The 18,880-nt window shown below is 46.5% G+C and overlaps 10 non-coding genes across 10 annotated transcripts; 6 read left to right on the forward strand and 4 right to left on the reverse strand.

The window, feature by feature from the left end:
* The first annotated feature begins 111 nt into the window (after nt 1–111).
* Nucleotides 112–193, forward strand: trnas-gcu (transfer RNA serine (anticodon GCU)). Its single transcript has one exon. It is a non-coding gene; the product is annotated as a tRNA-Ser (tRNA).
* A 179-nt stretch (nt 194–372) lies between these two features.
* trnas-gcu (transfer RNA serine (anticodon GCU)) lies at nt 373–454 on the forward strand. The gene has a single exon. It is a non-coding gene; the product is annotated as a tRNA-Ser (tRNA).
* A 675-nt stretch (nt 455–1,129) lies between these two features.
* On the reverse strand, nt 1,130–1,270 carry LOC130224131 (U4 spliceosomal RNA). The gene has a single exon (XR_008837207.1). It is a non-coding gene; the product is annotated as a U4 spliceosomal RNA (small nuclear RNA).
* Nucleotides 1,271–2,920: 1,650 nt separating this feature from the next.
* On the forward strand, nt 2,921–3,002 carry trnas-gcu (transfer RNA serine (anticodon GCU)). Its single transcript has one exon. It is a non-coding gene; the product is annotated as a tRNA-Ser (tRNA).
* Nucleotides 3,003–3,138: 136 nt separating this feature from the next.
* trnas-gcu (transfer RNA serine (anticodon GCU)) lies at nt 3,139–3,220 on the forward strand. Its single transcript has one exon. It is a non-coding gene; the product is annotated as a tRNA-Ser (tRNA).
* A 675-nt stretch (nt 3,221–3,895) lies between these two features.
* On the reverse strand, nt 3,896–4,036 carry LOC130224160 (U4 spliceosomal RNA). The gene has a single exon (XR_008837233.1). It is a non-coding gene; the product is annotated as a U4 spliceosomal RNA (small nuclear RNA).
* A 5,307-nt stretch (nt 4,037–9,343) lies between these two features.
* Nucleotides 9,344–9,425, forward strand: trnas-gcu (transfer RNA serine (anticodon GCU)). Its single transcript has one exon. It is a non-coding gene; the product is annotated as a tRNA-Ser (tRNA).
* Nucleotides 9,426–10,103: 678 nt separating this feature from the next.
* On the reverse strand, nt 10,104–10,244 carry LOC130224133 (U4 spliceosomal RNA). Its single transcript, XR_008837208.1, has one exon. It is a non-coding gene; the product is annotated as a U4 spliceosomal RNA (small nuclear RNA).
* A 1,876-nt stretch (nt 10,245–12,120) lies between these two features.
* trnas-gcu (transfer RNA serine (anticodon GCU)) lies at nt 12,121–12,202 on the forward strand. The gene has a single exon. It is a non-coding gene; the product is annotated as a tRNA-Ser (tRNA).
* A 662-nt stretch (nt 12,203–12,864) lies between these two features.
* Nucleotides 12,865–13,005, reverse strand: LOC130224134 (U4 spliceosomal RNA). Its single transcript, XR_008837209.1, has one exon. It is a non-coding gene; the product is annotated as a U4 spliceosomal RNA (small nuclear RNA).
* Nucleotides 13,006–18,880: the final 5,875 nt, after the last annotated feature.

Raw genomic sequence — 18,880 nt, forward strand, 5'->3', positions numbered from 1 at the left:
GAAGCATGTTATGGCAAAATTGAGTGTCATCTTAACGAAATAGTTGCAAAAACATACACGTACACATATGTGCCACAGTCCAGCCTCCATCAGTAAAGTGGCAAAGTATGTGACGAGGTGGCCGAGTGGTTAAGGCGATGGACTGCTAATCCATTGTGCTCTGCACGCGTGGGTTCGAATCCCATCCTCGTCGCTCAAATGCTCTGGCATTTGAGAGATCCCGGTAATTCAGTGGAAGGTGTATTACTCGTGCCCTCTTAGCGTTTTGAAGGATGTTGCTGCAAAATTTAATGTCATCTGTATCGAAAGCAGCTGCAAATACATACATATATGCCAAAGTCCAGCCCCCATCAGGAAAGTGGCTTCATGCATGACGAGGTGGCCGAGTGGTTAAGGCGATGGACTGCTAATCCATTGTGCTCTGCATGCATGGGTTCGAATCCCATCCTCGTCGTTCATTTAAGGGAGCCCGGTGCTTCCGGGGAAGTTATCTTACTCGCACCATCTTCGTGCTTCGAAGCATGTTATGGCAAAATTAAATGTCATCTTACCGAATATTTTTGCAAAATAGTTGCAAAAACATACATATACACATATGTGCCACAGTCCAGCCTCCATCAGGAAAGCGAGAACATATGTGACAAGGTGGCCGAGTGGTTAAGGCGATGGACTGCTAATTGATTCTGCTGATGAGGTGGCCGAGTAGTTAAGGTGATGCACTTCTAATCCATTTTGCACTGCATGTGTGGGTTTGAATCCCATCCTCGTCGCTCATTTGCTCTGGTGTTTGAGAGAGCCCGGTGCTTCTGTGGAAGGTGTTTTACTCGCACCCTCCTAGCGTTTTGAAGGATGTTATGGTAAAAGTTAATCCAGCCTCCGGCAGGGATGGACGGCAAATCCACTGTGCTCCGCCTGTGTGGGTTCAAATCCCATTCTCGTCGTTCAATTGCTTTTGCATTTCAGAGAGCCTGGTGCTTCCATGGAAGGTTTCTTACACGCACTCTGCTTGCATTCTGAAGAATGTTATGGTACAGGTTAATCCAGCCTGCTGCATGTTTAGGAGCTCAACGAAAGTATCAACATGTTAATGAAACAGAATCACAGCTATCCTTTTCAACAGAACATTAAGCCTACTAAAAGGCTGACAAAAATTGCCAGAGCTGACTGTATTTCAAGTCATCTCAGCGAGGTATTGGGTAAAGTTTTCAACCAGCAATGATCACGCCTCGGATAGACCTCATAGGCTACGATATTGCCTCTGCGAAAGAATACTGTAACAGCTATGAACTCTTCTGTGTACCAATCTGGACATGCAACGACAAGGTGGCATCAAACTTTAAACTGCCAGCAATCAGCCCTCTGGCATCAATGAGTGCATGCTGTGTCAGCAGAACAGGGTATTGATTTGTCCAAAAATAATTACTTATACATTGTTTCATTTTTACTTAAAAGAAAAGTATACACTACTTATGTGAATCTGGGAGAAGAGAATTGTGGGTAATCTGGTAAAGGGGGCGGAGTCACAACGCTGAACGGCAGAGAAAAGGGATGAGATTGTAATGTATTTATTGGGCTGTACAGGGATTGGGGTAAGGTAATGAAGAATGCAAGGGCACTGAAACCATATTTTGACAGAAATCCAAGGTCAGCGATGCTGCCGTTTTTAGACTCAGGCATTCTGTCTAGTTTCTCTCCAACAAAACCAGAAGAAACATGTTGCAGTTAATGTTGAACAATAAAGCCTGGTTTATACTACTGTGTCAAGTGATCAGCGTGATCCACGGCGCAAGCCTTGCGCGTAGCCGTGCACTTATACTTCTGCGCACTGTTTCTGTTGCTCTGCAATACACTTCCGAAACGCTAGCTGGCAGTAGGTGTTTATGTTTCTCTGTGTTGAGTTTCTTCGCTGGTGTTTTGTTTTTTTCTGAACGCTTCCTTAATGTGCATGTGGCTCAAATTCGCTCATTTTGAGGCAGGAACCAGTGGACGTGCAACAACTCTAATTAAAAGGTAAACACAAAACAACAGTCTCCATGCGGAGCTCCTTCATGGGACTCCACACTTTTTTTTTTTTCATGGGACTCCACACTTCACGCTCGTGAGGCTCTCACCTCCGCCCACACTCGTCAGCGCTACCAAGTCGACCAATCTCAGAGCTACGCGTACGCGTTACATTTTTTGAGAGGTGCGCGTCAATGTCGCCGACGGCCACAGCGAGGTGCTATGCAACTACGTGTAGGCTGCGCCGTAGCATACGCGTGAGCTTGACGCCGAGGTATAAATCAGCCCTAACTCTGGGGCACTGATCAGAGCTACTGATAAAGCTCCTTATGACAACCTTTATCTTCATCTTTTCTGTAAGAACATCCATTCGAGTCCCAAAAGTTAATCCTTTCTCTAGCACAACGCTGTGCTTACACGTGACGAGGTGGCCGAGTGCTTAGGTTAGTATGTTGTACTCTGCAAGTTCTGGTTTAAATCCCATCCTCATAGTTTCACTGTTTTGAGAGAGGCAACTGCTTCTGTCTAAGGTTTCTTACTTGCACCTCTCAGCGTCTTAAAGGATGTTTATGGCAAAATTGTGTGTAATACTTAGCGAAAATAGCTGCAAATACATACGTATATGCCATAGACCAGTCTCCATTAGGAGAGCACCTATAAGCGTGGCGAGGTGGCTGAGTGGTCAAGGCGATGCACTGCTAATCTGTTTTGCTTTGCATGTGTGAATTGAATTCCAGCCTGGTCATTCGTTTAAGAGAGCCCGGTGTTTACGTGGAAGGTAACTTACTTGCACCCTCTTCGTGCTTCGAAGCATGTTATGGCAAAATTGAGTGTCATCTTAACGAAAATAGTTGCAAAAACATACACGTACACATATGTGCCACAGTCCAGCCTCCATCAGTAAAGTGGCAAAGTATGTGACGAGGTGGCCGAGTGGTTAAGGCGATGGACTGCTAATCCATTGTGCTCTGCACGCGTGGGTTCGAATCCCATCCTCGTCGCTCAAATGCTCAAATGCCCTCTTAGCGTTTTGAAGGATGTTGCTGCAAAATTTAATGTCATCTGTATCGAAAGCAGCTGCAAATACATACATATATGCCAAAGTCCAGCCCCCATCAGGAAAGTGGCTTTATGCATGACGAGGTGGCCGAGTGGTTAAGGCGATGGACTGCTAATCCATTGTGCTCTGCATGCATGGGTTCGAATCCCATCCTCGTCGTTCATTTAAGGGAGCCCGGTGCTTCCGGGGAAGTTATCTTACTCGCACCATCTTCGTGCTTCGAAGCATGTTATGGCAAAATTAAATGTCATCTTACCGAATATTTTTGCAAAATAGTTGCAAAAACATACATATACACATATGTGCCACAGTCCAGCCTCCATCAGGAAAGCGAGAACATATGTGACAAGGTGGCCGAGTGGTTAAGGCGATGGACTGCTAATTGATTCTGCTGATGAGGTGGCCGAGTAGTTAAGGTGATGCACTTCTAATCCATTTTGCACTGCATGTGTGGGTTTGAATCCCATCCTCGTCGCTCATTTGCTCTGGTGTTTGAGAGAGCCCAGTGCTTCAGTGGAAGGTGTTTTACTCGCACCCTCCTAGCGTTTTGAAGGATGTTATGGTAAAAGTTAATCCAGCCTCCGGCAGGGATGGACGGCAAATCCACTGTGCTCCGCCTGTGTGGGTTCAAATCCCATTCTCGTCGTTCAATTGCTTTTGCATTTCAGAGAGCCTGGTGCTTCCATGGAAGGTTTCTTACACGCACTCTGCTTGCATTCTGAAGAATGTTATGGTACAGGTTAATCCAGCCTGCTGCATGTTTAGGAGCTCAACGAAAGTATCAACATGTTAATGAAACAGAATCACAGCTATCCTTTTCAACAGAACATTAAGCCTACTAAAAGGCTGACAAAAATTGCCAGAGCTGACTGTATTTCAAGTCATCTCAGCAAGGTATTGGGTAAAGTTTTCAACCAGCAATGATCACGCCTCGGATAGACCTCATAGGCTACGATATTGCCTCTGCGAAAGAATACTGTAACAGCTATGAACTCTTCTGTGTACCAATCTGGACATGCAACGACAAGGTGGCATCAAACTTTAAACTGCCAGCAATCAGCCCTCTGGCATCAATGAGTGCATGCTGTGTCAGCAGAACAGGGTATTGATTTGTCCAAAAATAATTACTTATACATTGTTTCATTTTTACTTAAAAGAAAAGTATACACTACTTATGTGAATCTGGGAGAAGAGAATTGTGGGTAATCTGGTAAAGGGGGTGGAGTCACAACGCTGAACGGCAGAGAAAAGGGATGAGATTGGAATGTATTTATTGGGCTGTACAGGGATTGGGGTAAGGTAATGAAGAATGCAAGGGCACTGAAACCATATTTTGACAGAAATCCAAGGTCAGCGATGCTGCCGTTTTTAGACTCAGGCATTCTGTCTAGTTTCTCTCCAACAAAACCAGAAGAAACATGTTGCAGTTAATGTTGAACAATAAAGCCTGGTTTATACTTCTGTGTCAAGTGATCAGCGTGATCCACGGCGCAAGCCTTGCGCGTAGCCGTGCACTTATACTTCTGCGCACTGTTTCTGTTGCTCTGCAATACACTTCCGAAACGCTAGCTGGCAGTAGGTGTTTATGTTTCTCTGTGTTGAGTTTCTTCGCTGGTGTTTTGTTTTTTTCTGAACGCTTCCTTAATGTGCATGTGGCTCAAATTCGCTCATTTTGAGGCAGGAACCAGTGGACGTGCAACAACTCTAATTAAAAGGTAAACACAAAACAACAGTCTCCATGCGGAGCTCCTTCATGGGACTCCACACTTTTTTTTTTTTTCATGGGACTCCACACTTCACGCTCGTGAGGCTCTCACCTCCGCCCACACTCGTCAGCGCTACCAAGTCGACCAATCTCAGAGCTACGCGTACGCGTTACATTTTTTGAGAGGTGCGCGTCAATGTCGCCGACGGCCACAGCGAGGTGCTATGCAACTACGTGTAGGCTGCGCCGTAGCATACGCGTGAGCTTGACGCCGAGGTATAAATCAGCCCTAACTCTGGGGCACTGATCAGAGCTACTGATAAGCTCCTTATGACAACCTTTATCTTCATCTTTTCTGTAAGAACATCCATTCAAGTCCCAAAGTTAATCCTTTCTCTAGCACAACGCTGTGCTTACACGTGACGAGGTGGCCGAGTGCTTAGGTTAGTATGTTGTACTCTGCAAGTTCTGGTTTAAATCCCATCCTCATAGTTTCACTGTTTTGAGAGAGGCAACTGCTTCTGTCTAAGGTTTCTTACTTGCACCTCTCAGCGTCTTAAAGGATGTTTATGGCAAAATTGTGTGTAATACTTAGCGAAAATAGCTGCAAATACATACGTATATGCCATAGACCAGTCTCCATTAGGAGAGCACCTATAAGCGTGGCGAGGTGGCTGAGTGGTCAAGGCGATGCACTGCTAATCTGTTTTGCTTTGCATGTGTGAATTGAATTCCAGCCTGGTCATTCGTTTAAGAGAGCCCGGTGTTTACGTGGAAGGTAACTTACTTGCACCCTCTTCGTGCTTCAAAGCATGTTATGGCAAAATTGAGTGTCATCTTAACGAAAATAGTTGCAAAAACATACACGTACACATATGTGCCACAGTCCAGCCTCCATCAGTAAAGTGGCAAAGTATGTGACGAGGTGGCCGAGTGGTTAAGGCGATGGACTGCTAATCAGAATCGAATCAGAATCAGAATCGGTTTTATTGGCAAATGTGCTTCACACACACACAAGGAAATTGCTTTGGCTACAGAAGCTTCTGGTGAACAAAGTGACAAGTGACAACACAAAATAAATATGAAAAAATAAAATAATAATAAAAAATGATGAACATTAAACAGATGCGGTTAGTGAAGAAACCTGGATGTTGAGTTGTATGTACAGATTGTTATAAATATACAGGTTACAAGGTGCTGTGTACAAGTGCGAATGTAGAAAGTATTGCATTGTATATTGATATAAGGTGCTGTGTACAAGTGCGTATGAGAAAGTATTGCACATATTTATTGCACAGTAGGGGAATATTTAACTGTTCATAAGGTAGACAGCCTGAGGAAAGAAACTTTTCCTGTGTCTGGCTGTTTTTGTGCTCGGTGCTCTGAAGCGCCGACCAGACGGTAACAGTTCGAACAGGTAGTGTGCTGGGTGTGAGGCGTCCAGAGTGATTTTGCGAGCCCTTTTACTCACTCTGGAAGAGTACAGTTCTTGAAGTGTAGGAAGGGTAGTGCCAGTGATTCGTTCAGCAGTCCAGACTATTCGCTGTAGTCTACGGAGGTCAGTTTTGGCAGCTGAGCCGAACCAGACGGTGATTGAAGTGCAGAGGATGGATTGGATGACAGCTGAGTAGAACTGTACGAGCAGCTCCTGTGGCAGGTTGAACTTCCTCAGCTGACGAAGGAAGTACAGTCTCTGCTGGGCTTTCTTCACAATAGAGTCTATATGAGTGTCCCACTTCAGATCCTGAGAGATGGTGGTGCCCAGGAACCTGAATGACTCTACTGCAGCCACAGTGCTGTTCATGATGGTGAGTGGGGGAGTGCAGGGGGGTTTCTCCTGAAGTCCACTATCATCTCCACTGTTTTGAGCGTGTTCAGCTCCAGGTTGTTGTATCTGCACCATAACGCCAGCCGCTCCACCTCCTGCCTATATGCAGACTCGTCACCGTTCTGGATGAGGCCGATAACAGTAGTGTCGTCTGCAAACTTAATGAGTTTGATGGAGGGGTCTTTTGCAGTGCAGTCGTTGGTGTACAAGGAGAAGAGCAGTGGAGAAAGAACCATCCCTGGGGGGCACCAGTGCTGATGGTGCGGCTGTCGGATGTGATTTTGCCCATCTGACTAGCTGCTGTCTATCTGTCAGAAAGCTGGTGATCCATTGACAGACAGAGCTAGGAACAGAGAGCTGGGCCAGTTTGTACTCAAGCAGTGATGGGACGATGGTGTTAAAGGCAGAACTGAAGTCCACAAACAGAATCCTTGCGTAGTTCCCTGGTTTGTCCAGATGTTGTAGGGTATAATGCAGTCCCATGTTGACTGCATCATCCACAGACCGGTTTGCTCTATAGGCGAACTGCAGGGGGTCCAGCAGGGTCCAGTGATGTCCTTCAGATATGCTAGCACCAGTCTTTCGAATGACTTCATGGCCACAGATGTTAAGGCCACAGGTCTGTAGTCATTGAGTCCTGTGATCTTTGGCTTCTTTGGGATTGGGATGATGGTGGAGCGCTTAAAGCAGGATGGAACTTTGCGCTGTTCCAGTGATCTTGAAGATATGGAGAAAATGGGAGCCAGCTGGTCAGCGCAGGTTCTCACAGGGGTGAGACACCATCTGGCCCTGGTGCTTTCCTTCTCTTCTGTTTACTGAAGATCTGACGCACATTTTCCTCACTGATCTGAAGAGCAGGGGGGGAGAGGAAGATGGCTGGAGGTGTGGATGGCTGTGTAGGGCGATGGTCCGGGCTGTGTTGATGTGTGTGATGGCTGTGTAGGGAGATGGTCCGGGCTGTGTTGATGTGGTATTGATGGCCGTGTAGGGCGATGGTCCGGGCTGTGTTGATGTGGTGTTGATGGCTGTGTAGGGAGATGGTCCGGGTGGGTGTGAGGTGTCTGGTCATAGGTGTCAAACCTACAGTAGAACATATTCAGCTCGTTTGCAATATGTTTATTGCTGTTGATACTGGGGGACGGTGTCTTGTAATTAGTGAAATCTTTTAAGCCTCTCCACACTGATGCAGGGTCGTTAGCTGAAAACTGGTTTTGCAGCTTTTTGGCATAGCTTTTCTTAGCCACACCAATCTCCTTTGTCAATGTGTTCCTGGCCCGATTGTACAGGATCCTGTCACCACTCCTGTAAGCATCCTCTTTGGCCTGACGAGCTGTCTGAGTTTTTTGGTGTGAACCATGGTTTATCATTGTTAAATGACAAGTAGGTCCTGGTAGGGATGCATAACTCCTCACAGAAACTGATGTATGATGTTACAGTCTCTGTGAGCTCGTCCAGATCTGTGGCTGCAGCTTCAAAAACATCCCAGTCAGTGCATTCAAACAGGCTTGTAAGACCTGCTCTGTGTCGTTGGTCCATCTCTTGACAGTCCTTAATACTGGCTTAGTAGTTTTAAGTTTTTGCCTGTAAGTTGGTATAAGATGAACCAGGCTGTGATCGGAGAGTCCTAGAGCTGCTCTGGTGACGGAGCGATATGCATCCTTTATTGTGGTGTAGCAATGGTCCAAAATGTTATTGCCTCTGGTGGGGCATGTAATGTGCTGTTTGAATTAGGCAGCTCATGTGTGAGTTTTGCCTGATTAAAGTCCCCAAGTATGATAAAAAGCAGAGTCCGGGTGTTGTTGTTCTGTCTCTGTGATCAGATCAGCCAGCTGTTGCAGTGCAGTACTCACGTGTGCTTGCGGTGGAATGTAAACACAGACGAGAATGAACGAGGAAAACTCTCTTGGTGAATAAAACGGCTTACAGTTAATGAAAAGCACTTCCACATCAGGACAGCACATCTTCTTTAACACAGTTACATCCGTACACCACCTTCTGTTGATGTAAAAGCATGTCCCACCACCGTGCGTTTTGCCCGTTGACTCAGTATCGCGATCTGCTCTGTACAGCTGAAAGTCCGGTAGGTTTAATGCGCTGTCCGGAATGGCTTCGTTTAGCCAGGTTTCCGTGAAACACAGGACAGCAGAGTTGTTAAAGTTCTTGTTTTTGCATGTGAGCAGAAATAGTTCGTCCATTTTGTTAGGAAGAGAGCGGAGATTCGCCAGGTGAATGCTGGGCAGCGCCGTTCTGAAGCCGCGCTGTCTTAGCCTGACGAGCGCGCCGGCTCGCTTCCCACGCTTGCGCGTCTTGTAGCGTTTCCACAATGCGGCTGCTCCGCCGATACAATGTTCCGCAAAACGCACAAAAATCAAAATCCAGTTCTTGATTAGTTGGTGTGCACTGCCGAATGTTCAGCAGCTCGTCCCTGGGTAACTGATCGTGTTTGACAAACATAAAACAGGACAGACTAACAAAACAGTGCAAACACTGGAGAGCCCCCCGCCGAAGCGGCCATCCGCGGCGCCATCTTGATGTGCTCTGCACCCGTGGGTTCGAATCCCATCCTCATCGCTCAAATGTTCTGGCATTTGAGAGATCCCGGTAATTCAGTGGAAGGTGTATTACTCCTGCCCTCTTAGCATCTTGTAGGATGTTGCTGCAAAATTTAATGTCATCTGTATCGAAAGTAGCTGCAAATACATACATATATGCCAAAGTCCAGCCCCATCAGGAAAGTGGCTACATGCATGACGAGGTGGCCGAGTGGTTAAGGCGATGGACTGCTAATCCATTGTGCTCTGCATGCATGGGTTCGAATCCCATCCTCGTCGTTCATTTAAGGGAGCCCGGTGCTTCCGGGGAAGTTATCTTACTCGCACCATCTTCGTGCTTCGAAGCATGTTATGGCAAAATTGAATGTCATCTTACCGAATATTTTTGCAAAATAGTTGCAAAACATACATATACACATATGTGCCACAGTCCAGCCTCCATCAGGAAAGCGAGAACATATGTGACAAGGTGGCTGAGTGGTTAAGGCGATGGACTGCTAATTGATTCTGCTGATGAGGTGGCCGTAGCGAGTAGTAAGGTGATGCACTTCTAATCCATTTTGCACTGCATGTGTGGGTTTGAATCCCATCCTCGTCGCTCATTTGCTCTGGTGTTTGAGAGAGCCCGGTGCTTCCGTGGAAGGTGTTTTACTCGCACCCTCCTAGCGTTTTGAAGGATGTTATGGTAAAAGTTAATCCAGCCTCCGGCAGGGATGGACGGCAAATCCACTGTGCTCCGCCTGTGTGGGTTCAAATCCCATTCTCGTCATTCAATTGCTTTAGCATTTTAGAGAGCCTGGTGCTTCCATGGAAGGTTTCTTACACGCACTCTGCTTGCATTCTGAAGAATGTTATGGTACAGGTTAATCCAGCCTGCTGCATGTTTAGGAGCTCAACGAAAGTTGCAACATGTTAAAGAAACAGAAGCACAGCTATCCTTTTCAACAGAACATTAAGCCTACTAAAAGGCTGACAAAAATTGCCAGAGCTGACTGTATTTCAAGTCATCTCAGCGAGGTATTGGGTAAAGTTTTCAACCAGCAATGATCACGCCTCGGATAGACCTCATAGGCTACGATATTGCCTCTGCGAAAGAATAGCTGTAACAGCTATGAACTCTTCTGTGTACCAATCTGGACATGCAACGACAAGGTGGCATCAAACTTTAAACTGCCAGCAATCAGCCCTCTGGCATCAATGAGTGCATGCTGTGTCAGCAGAACAGGGTATTGATTTGTCCAAAAATAATTACTTATACATTGTTTCATTTTTACTTAAAAGAAAAGTATACACTACTTATGTGAATCTGGGAGAAGAGAATTGTGGGTAATCTGGTAAAGGGGGCGGAGTCACAACGCTGAACGGCAGAGAAAAGGGATGAGATTGGGATGTTTATTGGGCTGTACAGGGATTGGGGTAAGGTAATGAAGAATGCAAGGGCACTGAAACCATATTTTGACAGAAATCCAAGGTCAGCGATGCTGCCGTTTTTAGACTCAGGCATTCTGTCTAGTTTCTCTCCAACAAAACCAGAAGAACATGTTGCAGTTAATGTTGAACAATAAAGCCTGGTTTATACTTCTGTGTCAAGTGATCAGCGTGATCCACGGCGCAAGCCTTGCGCGTAGCCGTGCACTTATACTTCTGCGCACTGTTTCTGTTGCTCTGCAATACACTTCCGAAACGCTAGCTGGCAGTAGGGTTTATGTTTCTCTGTGTTGAGTTTCTTCGCTGGTGTTTTGTTTTTTTCTGAACGCTTCCTTAATGTGCATGTGGCTCAAATTCGTTCATTTTGAGGCAGGAACCAGTGGACGTGCAACAACTTTAATTAAAAGGTAAACAGAAAACAACAGTCTCCATGCGGAGCTCCTTCATGGGACTCCACACTTTTTTTTTTTCATGGGACTCCACACTTCACGCTCGTGAGGCTCTCACCTCCGCCCACACTCGTCAGCGCTACCAAGTCGACCAATCTCAGAGCTACGCGTACGCGTTACATTTTTTGAGAGGTGCCGACGGCCACAGCGAGGTGCTATGCAACTACGTGTAGGCTGCGCCGTAGCATGCGTGAGCTTGACGCCGAGGTATAAATCAGCCCTAACTCTGGGGCACTGATCAGAGCTACTGATAAAGCTCCTTATGACAACCTTTATCTTCATTTTCTGTAAGAACATCCATTCGAGTCCCAAAGTTATCCTTTCTCTAGCACAACGCTGTGCTTACACGTGACGAGGTGGCCGAGTGCTTAGGTTAGTATGTTGTACTCTGCAAGTTCTGGTTTAAATCCCATCCTCATAGTTTCACTTTTTGAGAGAGGCAACTGCTTCTGTCTAAGGTTTCTTACTTGCACCTCTCAGCGTCTTAAAGGATGTTTATGGCAAAATTGTATGTAATACTCAGCGAAAATAGCTGCAAAAACATACGTATATGCCATAGACCAGTCTCCATTAGGAGAGCACCTATATGCATGGCGAGGTGGCTGAGTGGTCAAGGCGATGGACTGCTAATCCGTTTTGCTTTGCATGTGTGAGTTGAATTCCAGCCTGGTCATTCGTTTAAGAGAGCCCGGTGTTTACGTGGAAGGTAACTTACTTGCACCCTCTTCGTGCTTCGAAGCATGTTATGGCAAAATTGAGTGTCATCTTAACGAAAATAGTTGCAAAAACATACACGTACACATATGTGCACAGTCCAGCCTCCATCAGTAAAGTGGCAACGTATGTGACCGAGTGGTTAAGGCGATGGACTGCTAATCCATTGTGCTCTGCACCCGTGGGTTCAAATCCCATCCTCATCGCTCAAATGTTCTGGCATTTGAGAGATCCCGGTAATTCAGTGGAAGGTTATTACTCCTGCCCTCTTAGCATCTTGAGGATGTTGCTGCAAAATTTAATGTCATCTGTATCGAAAGTAGCTGCAAATACATACATATATGCCAAAGTCCAGCCCCCATCAGGAAAGTGGCTACATGCATGACGAGGTGGCCGAGTGGTTAAGGCGATGGACTGCTAATCCATTGTGCTCTGCATGCATGGGTTCGAATCCCATCCTCGTCGTTCATTTAAGGGAGCCCGGTGCTTCCGGGGAAGTTATCTTATTCGCACCATCTTCGTGCTTCGAAGCATGTTATGGCAAAATTGAATGTCATCTTACCGAATATTTTTGCAAAATAGTTGCAAAAACATACATATACACAGTCCAGCCTCCATCAGGAAAGCGAGAACATATGTGACAAGGTGGCCGAGTGGTTAAGGCGATGGACTGCTAATTGATTCTGCTGATGAGGTGGCCGAGTAGTTAAGGTGATGCACTTCTAATCCATTTTGCACTGCATGTGTGGGTTTGAATCCCATCCTCGTCGCTCATTTGCTCTGGTGTTTGAGAGAGCCCGGTGCTTCCGTGGAAGGTTTTTACTCGCACCCTCTAGCGTTTTGAAGGATGTTATGGTAAAAGTTAATCCAGCCTCCGGCAGGGATGGACGGCAAATCCACTGTGCTCCGCCTGTGTGGGTTCAAATCCCATTCTCGTCGTTCAATTGCTTTTGCATTTTAGAGAGCCTGGTGCTTCCATGGAAGGTTTCTTACACGCACTCTGCTTGCATTCTGAAGAATGTTATGGTACAGGTTAATCCAGCCTGCTGCATGTTTAGGAGCTCAACGAAAGTTCAACATGTTAAATGAAACAGAAGCACAGCTATCCTTTTCAACAGAACATTAAGCCTACTAAAAGGCTGACAAAAATTGCCAGAGCTGACTGTATTTCAAGTCATCTCAGCGAGGTATTGGGTAAAGTTTTCAACCAGCAATGATCACGCCTCGGATAGACCTCATAGGCTACGATATTGCCTCTGCGAAAGAATAGCTGTAACAGCTATGAACTCTTCTGTGTACCAATCTGGACATGCAACGACAAGGTGGCATCAAACTTTAAACTGCCAGCAATCAGCCCTCTGGCACCAATGAGTGCATGCTGTGTCAGCAGAACAGGTATTGATTTGTCCAAAAATAATTACTTATACATTGTTTCATTTTTACTTAAAGAAAAGTATACACTACTTATGTGAATCTGGGAGAAGAGAATTGTGGGTAATCTGGTAAAGGGGGCGGAGTCACAACGCTGAACGGCAGAGAAAAGGGATGAGATTGGGATGTATTTATTGGGCTGTACAGGGATTGGGGTAAGGTAATGAAGAATGCAAGGGCACTGAAACCATATTTGACAGAAATCCAAGGTCAGCATGCTGCCGTTTTTAGACTCAGGCATTCTGTCTAGTTTCTCTCCAACAAAACCAGAAGAAACATGTTGCAGTTAATGTTGAACAATAAAGCCTGGTTTATACTTCTGTGTCAAGTGATCAGCGTGATCCACGGCGCAAGCCTTGCGCGTAGCCGTGCACTTATACTTCTGCGCACTGTTTCTGTTGCTCTGCAATACACTTCCGAAACGCTAGCTGGCAGTAGGTGTTTATGTTTCTCTGTGTTGAGTTTCTTCGCTGGTGTTTTGTTTTTTTCTGAACGCTTCCTTAATGTGCATGTGGCTCAAATTCGCTCATTTTGAGGCAGGAACCAGTGGACGTGCCAACTTTAATCAAAAGGTAAACACAAAACAACAGTCTCCATGCGGAGCTCCTTCATGGGACTCCACACTTTTTTTTTTCATGGGACTCCACACTTCACGCTCGTGAGGCTCTCACCTCCGCCCACACTCGTCAGCGCTACCAAGTCGACCAATCTCAGAGCTACGCGTACGCGTTACATTTTTTGAGAGGTGCGCGTCAATGTCGCCGACGGCCACAGCGAGGTGCTATGCAACTACGTGTAGGCTGCGCCGTAGCATACGCGTGAGCTTGACGCCGAGGTATAAATCAGCCTAACTCTGGGGCACTGATCAGAGCTACTGATAAAGCTCCTTATGACAACCTTTATCTTCATCTTTTCTGTAAGAACATCCATTCGAGTCCCAAAAGTTAATCCTTTCTCTAGCACAACGCTGTGCTTACACGTGACGAGGTGGCCGAGTGCTTAGGTTAGTATGTTGTACTCTGCAAGTTCTGGTTTAAATCCCATCCTCATAGTTTCACTGTTTTGAGAGAGGCAACTGCTTCTGTCTAAGGTTTCTTACTTGCACCTCTCAGCGTCTTAAAGGATGTTTATGGCAAAATTGTATGTAATACTAGCGAAAATAGCTGCAAAAACATATATGCCATAGACCAGCCTCCATTAGGAGAGCACCTATATGCGGCGAGGTGGCTGAGTGGTCAAGGCGATGGACTGCTAATCCGTTTTGCTTTGCATGTGTGAGTTGAATTCCAGCCTGGTCATTCGTTTAAGAGAGCCCGGTGTTTACGTGGAAGGTAACTTACTTGCACCCTCTTCGTGCTTCGAAGCATGTTATGGCAAAATTGAGTGTCATCTTAACGAAAATAGTTGCAAAAACATACACGTACACATATGTGCCACAGTCCAGCCTCCATCAGTAAAGTGGCAACGTATGTGACGAGTGGTTAAGGCGATGGACTGCTAATCAGAATCAGAATCAGAATCAGAATCGGTTTTATTGCCAAGTGTGCTTCACACACACAAGGAATTTGTTTTGGCTACAGAAGCTTCCAGTGTACATAAAGTGACAAGTGACAACACAAAATAAATCTGAAAAAATAAATAATAATAATAAAAAATGATGAACATTAAACAGATGCGGTTAGTGAAGAAACCTGGATGTTGATTGTATGTACAGATTGTTATAATATACAGGTTACAAGGGCGTGTACAAGTGCGAATGTAGAAAGTATTGCATTGTATATTGATATAAGGTGCTGTGTACAAGTGCGTATGAGAAAGTATTGCACATATTTATTGCACAGTAGGGGAATATTTAACTGTTCATAAGGTGACAGCCTGAGGAAAGAAACTTTTCCTGTGTCTGGCTGTTTTTGTGCTCGGTGCTCTGAAGCGCCGACCAGACGGTAAAAGTTCGAACAGGTGTGTGCTGGGTGTGAGGCGTCCAGAGTGATTTGCGAGCCCTTTTACTCACTCTGGAAGAGTACAGTTCTTGAAGTGTAGGAAGGGTAGTGCCAGTGATTCGTTCAGCAGTCCGGACTATTCGCTGTAGTCTACGGAGGTCAGTTTTGGCAGCTGAGCCGAACCAGACGGTGATTGAAGTGCAGAGGATGGATTGGATGACAGCTGAGTAGAACTGTACGAGCAGCTCCTGTGGCAGGTTGAACTTCCTCAGCTGACGAAGGAAGTACGTCTCTGCTGGGCTTTCTTCACAATAGAGTCTATATGAGTGTCCCACTTCAGATCCTGAGAGATGGTGGTGCCCAGGAACCTAATGACTCTACTGCAGCCACAGTGCTGTTCATGATGGTAGTGGGGGGAGTGCAGGGGTTTTCTCCTGAAGTCCACTATCATCTCCACTGTTTTGAGCGTGTTCAGCTCCAGGTTGTTGTATCTGCACCATAACGCCAGCCGCTCCACCTCCTGTCTGTATGCAGACTCGTCACCGTTCTGGATGAGGCCGATAACAGTAGTGTCGTCTGCAAACTTATGAGTTTGATGGAGGGTCTTTTGCAGTGCAGTCGTTGGTGTACAAGGAGAAAGAGCAGTGGAGAAAGAACACATCCCTGGGGGGCACCAGTGCTGATGGTGCGGCTGTCGGATGTGATTTTGCCCATTCTGACTAGCTGCTGTCTATCTGTCAGAAAGCTGGTGAACCATTGACAGACAGAGCTAGGAACAGAGAGCTGGGCCAGTTTGTACTCAAGCAGTGATGGGACGATGGTGTTAAAGGCAGAACTGAAGTCCACAAACAGAATCCTTGCGTAGTTCCCTGGTTTGTCCAGATGTTGTAGGGTATAATGCAGTCCCCATGTTGACTGCATCATCCACAGACCGGTTTGCTCTATAGGCGACTGCAGGGGGTCCAGCAGGGGTCCAGTGATGTCCTTCAGATATGCTAGCACCAGTCTTTCGAATGACTTCATGGCCACAGATGTTAAGGCCACAGGTCTGTAGTCATTGAGTCCTGTGATTTTGGCTTCTTTGGGATTGGGATGAGGTGGAGCGCTTAAGCAGATGGAACTTTGCGCTGTTCCAGTGATCTATTGAAGATATGGGGAAAATGGGAGCCAGCTGGTCAGCGCAGGTTCTCAGACAGGCTGGTGAGACACCATCTGGCCCTGGTGCTTTCCTTCTCTTCTGTTACTGAAGATCTGACGCACATTTTCCTCACTGATCTGAAGGCAGGGGGGGGGAGAGGAAGATGGCTGGAGGTGTTGATGGCTGTGTAGGGCGATGGTCCGGGCTGTGTTGATGTGGTGTTGATGGCTGTGTAGGGAGATGGTCCGGGCTGTGTGATGTGGTATTGATGGCCGTGTAGGGCGATGGTCCGGGCTGTGTTGATGTGGTGTTGATGGCTGTGTAGGGAGATGGTCCGGGTGGGTGTGAGGTGTCTGGTCATAGGTGTCAAACCTACAGTAGAACATATTCAGCTCGTTTGCAATATGTTTATTGCTGTTGATACTGGGGGACGTGTTGTTTGTAATTAGTGAAATCTTTTAAGCCTCTCCACACTGATGCAGGGTCGTTAGCTGAAAACTGGTTTTGCAGCTTTTTGGCATAGCTTTTCTTAGCCACACCAATCTCCTTTGTCAATGTGTTCCTGGTCGATTGTACAGGATCCTGTCACCACTCCTGTAAGCATCCTCTTTGGCCTGACGAAGCTGTCTGAGTTTTGGGTGTGAACCATGGTTTATCATTGTTAAATGACAAGTAGGTCCTGGTAGGGATGCATAACTCCTCACAGAAACTGATGATGATGTTACAGTCTTGTGAGCTCGTCCAGATCTGTGGCTGCAGCTTCAAAAACATCCCAGTCAGTGCATTCAAAACAGGCTTGTAAGACCTGCTCTGTGTCGTTGGTCCATCTCTTGACAGTCCTTAATACTGGCTTAGTAGTTTTAAGTTTTGCCTGTAAGTTGGTATAAGATGAACCAGGCAGTGATCGGAGAGTCCTAGAGCTGCTCTGGCGACGGAGCGATATGCATCCTTTATTGTGGTGTGTAGCAATGGTCCAAAATTTTATTGCCTCTGGTGGGGCATGTAATGTGCTGTTTGAATTTAGGCAGCTCATGTGTGAGTTTTGCCTGATTAAAGTCCCCAAGTATGATAAAAGCAGAGTCCGGGTGTTGTTGTTCTGTCTCTGTGATCAGATCAGCCAGCTGTGCAGGCAGTAGTACTCACTGTGGCTTGCGGTGGGGAATGTAAACACAGACGAGAATGAACGAGGAAAAACCTCTTGGTGAATAAACGGCTTACAGTTATATGAAAGCACTTCCACATCAGGACAGCACATCTTCTTTAAACACAGTTACATCCGTACACCACCTTCTGTTGATGTAAAAGCATGTCCCACCACCGCGCGTTTTGCCCGTTGACCGTATCGCGATCTGCTTGTACAGCTGAAAGTCCGTAGGTTTAATGCGCTGTCCGGAATGGCTTCGTTTAGCCAGGTTTCCGTGAAACACAGGACAGCAGAGTTGTTAAAGTTCTTGTTTTGCATGTGAGCAGAATAGTTCGTCCATTTTGTTAGGAAGAGAGCGGAGATTCGCCAGGTGAATGCTGGGCAGCGCCGTTCTGAAGCCGCGCTGTCTTAGCCTGACGAGCGCGCCGGCTCGCTTCCCACGCTTGCGCGTCTTGTAGCGTTTCCACAATGCGGCTGCTCCGCCGACTACAATGTTCCGCAAAACGCCACAAAAATCAAAATCCAGTTCTTGATTAGTTGGTGTGCACTGCCGATGTTCAGCAGCTCGTCCTGGTGTAACTGATCGTGTTTGACAAACATAAAACAGGACAGACTAACAAAAAAGTGCAAACACTGGAGAGCCCCCCCGCCGAAGCGGCCATCCGCGGCGCCATTGATGTGCTCTGCACCCGTGGGTTCGAATCCATCCTCATCGCTCAAATGTTCTGGCATTTGAGAGATCCCGGTAATTCAGTGGAAGGTGATTACTCCTGCCCTCTTAGCATCTTGTAGGATGTTGCTGCAAAATTTAATGTCATCTGTATCGAAAGTAGCTGCAATACAACATATATGCCAAGTCCAGCCCCATCAGGAAAGTGGCTACTGCAATGACGAGGTGGCCGAGTGGTTAGGCGATGGCTGCTAATCCATTGTGCTCTGCATGCATGGGTTCGAATCCCATCCTCGTCGTTCATTTAAGGGAGCCCGGTGCTTCCGGGGAAGTTCTTACTCGCACCATCTTCGTGCTTCGAAGCATGTTATGGCAAAATTGAATGTCATCTTACCGAATATTTTGCAAAATAGTTGCAAAAACAACATATACACATATGTGCCACAGTCCAGCCTCCATCAGGAAAGCGAGAACATATGTGACAAGGTGGCTGAGTGGTTAAGGCGATGGACTGCTAATTGATTCTGCTGATGAGGTGGCGAGTAGTTAAGGTGATGCACTTCTAATCATTTTGCACTGCATGGTGGGTTTGAATCCATCCTCGTCGCTCATTTGCTCTGGTGTTGAGAGAGCCCGGTGCTTCCGTGGAAGGTGTTTTAACTCGCACCTCCTAGCGTTTTGAAGGATGTTATGGTAAAAGTAATCCAGCCTCCGGCAGGGATGGACGGCAAATCCACTGTGCTCCGCCGGGGGGTTCAAATCCCATTCTCGTCGTTCATTGTTTTGCATTTTAGAGAGCCTGGTGCTTCCTGGAAGGTTT

Source organism: Danio aesculapii, chromosome 4 (assembly GCF_903798145.1).
Source record: "Danio aesculapii chromosome 4, fDanAes4.1, whole genome shotgun sequence".
NCBI classification, from domain to species: domain Eukaryota; kingdom Metazoa; phylum Chordata; class Actinopteri; order Cypriniformes; family Danionidae; genus Danio; species Danio aesculapii.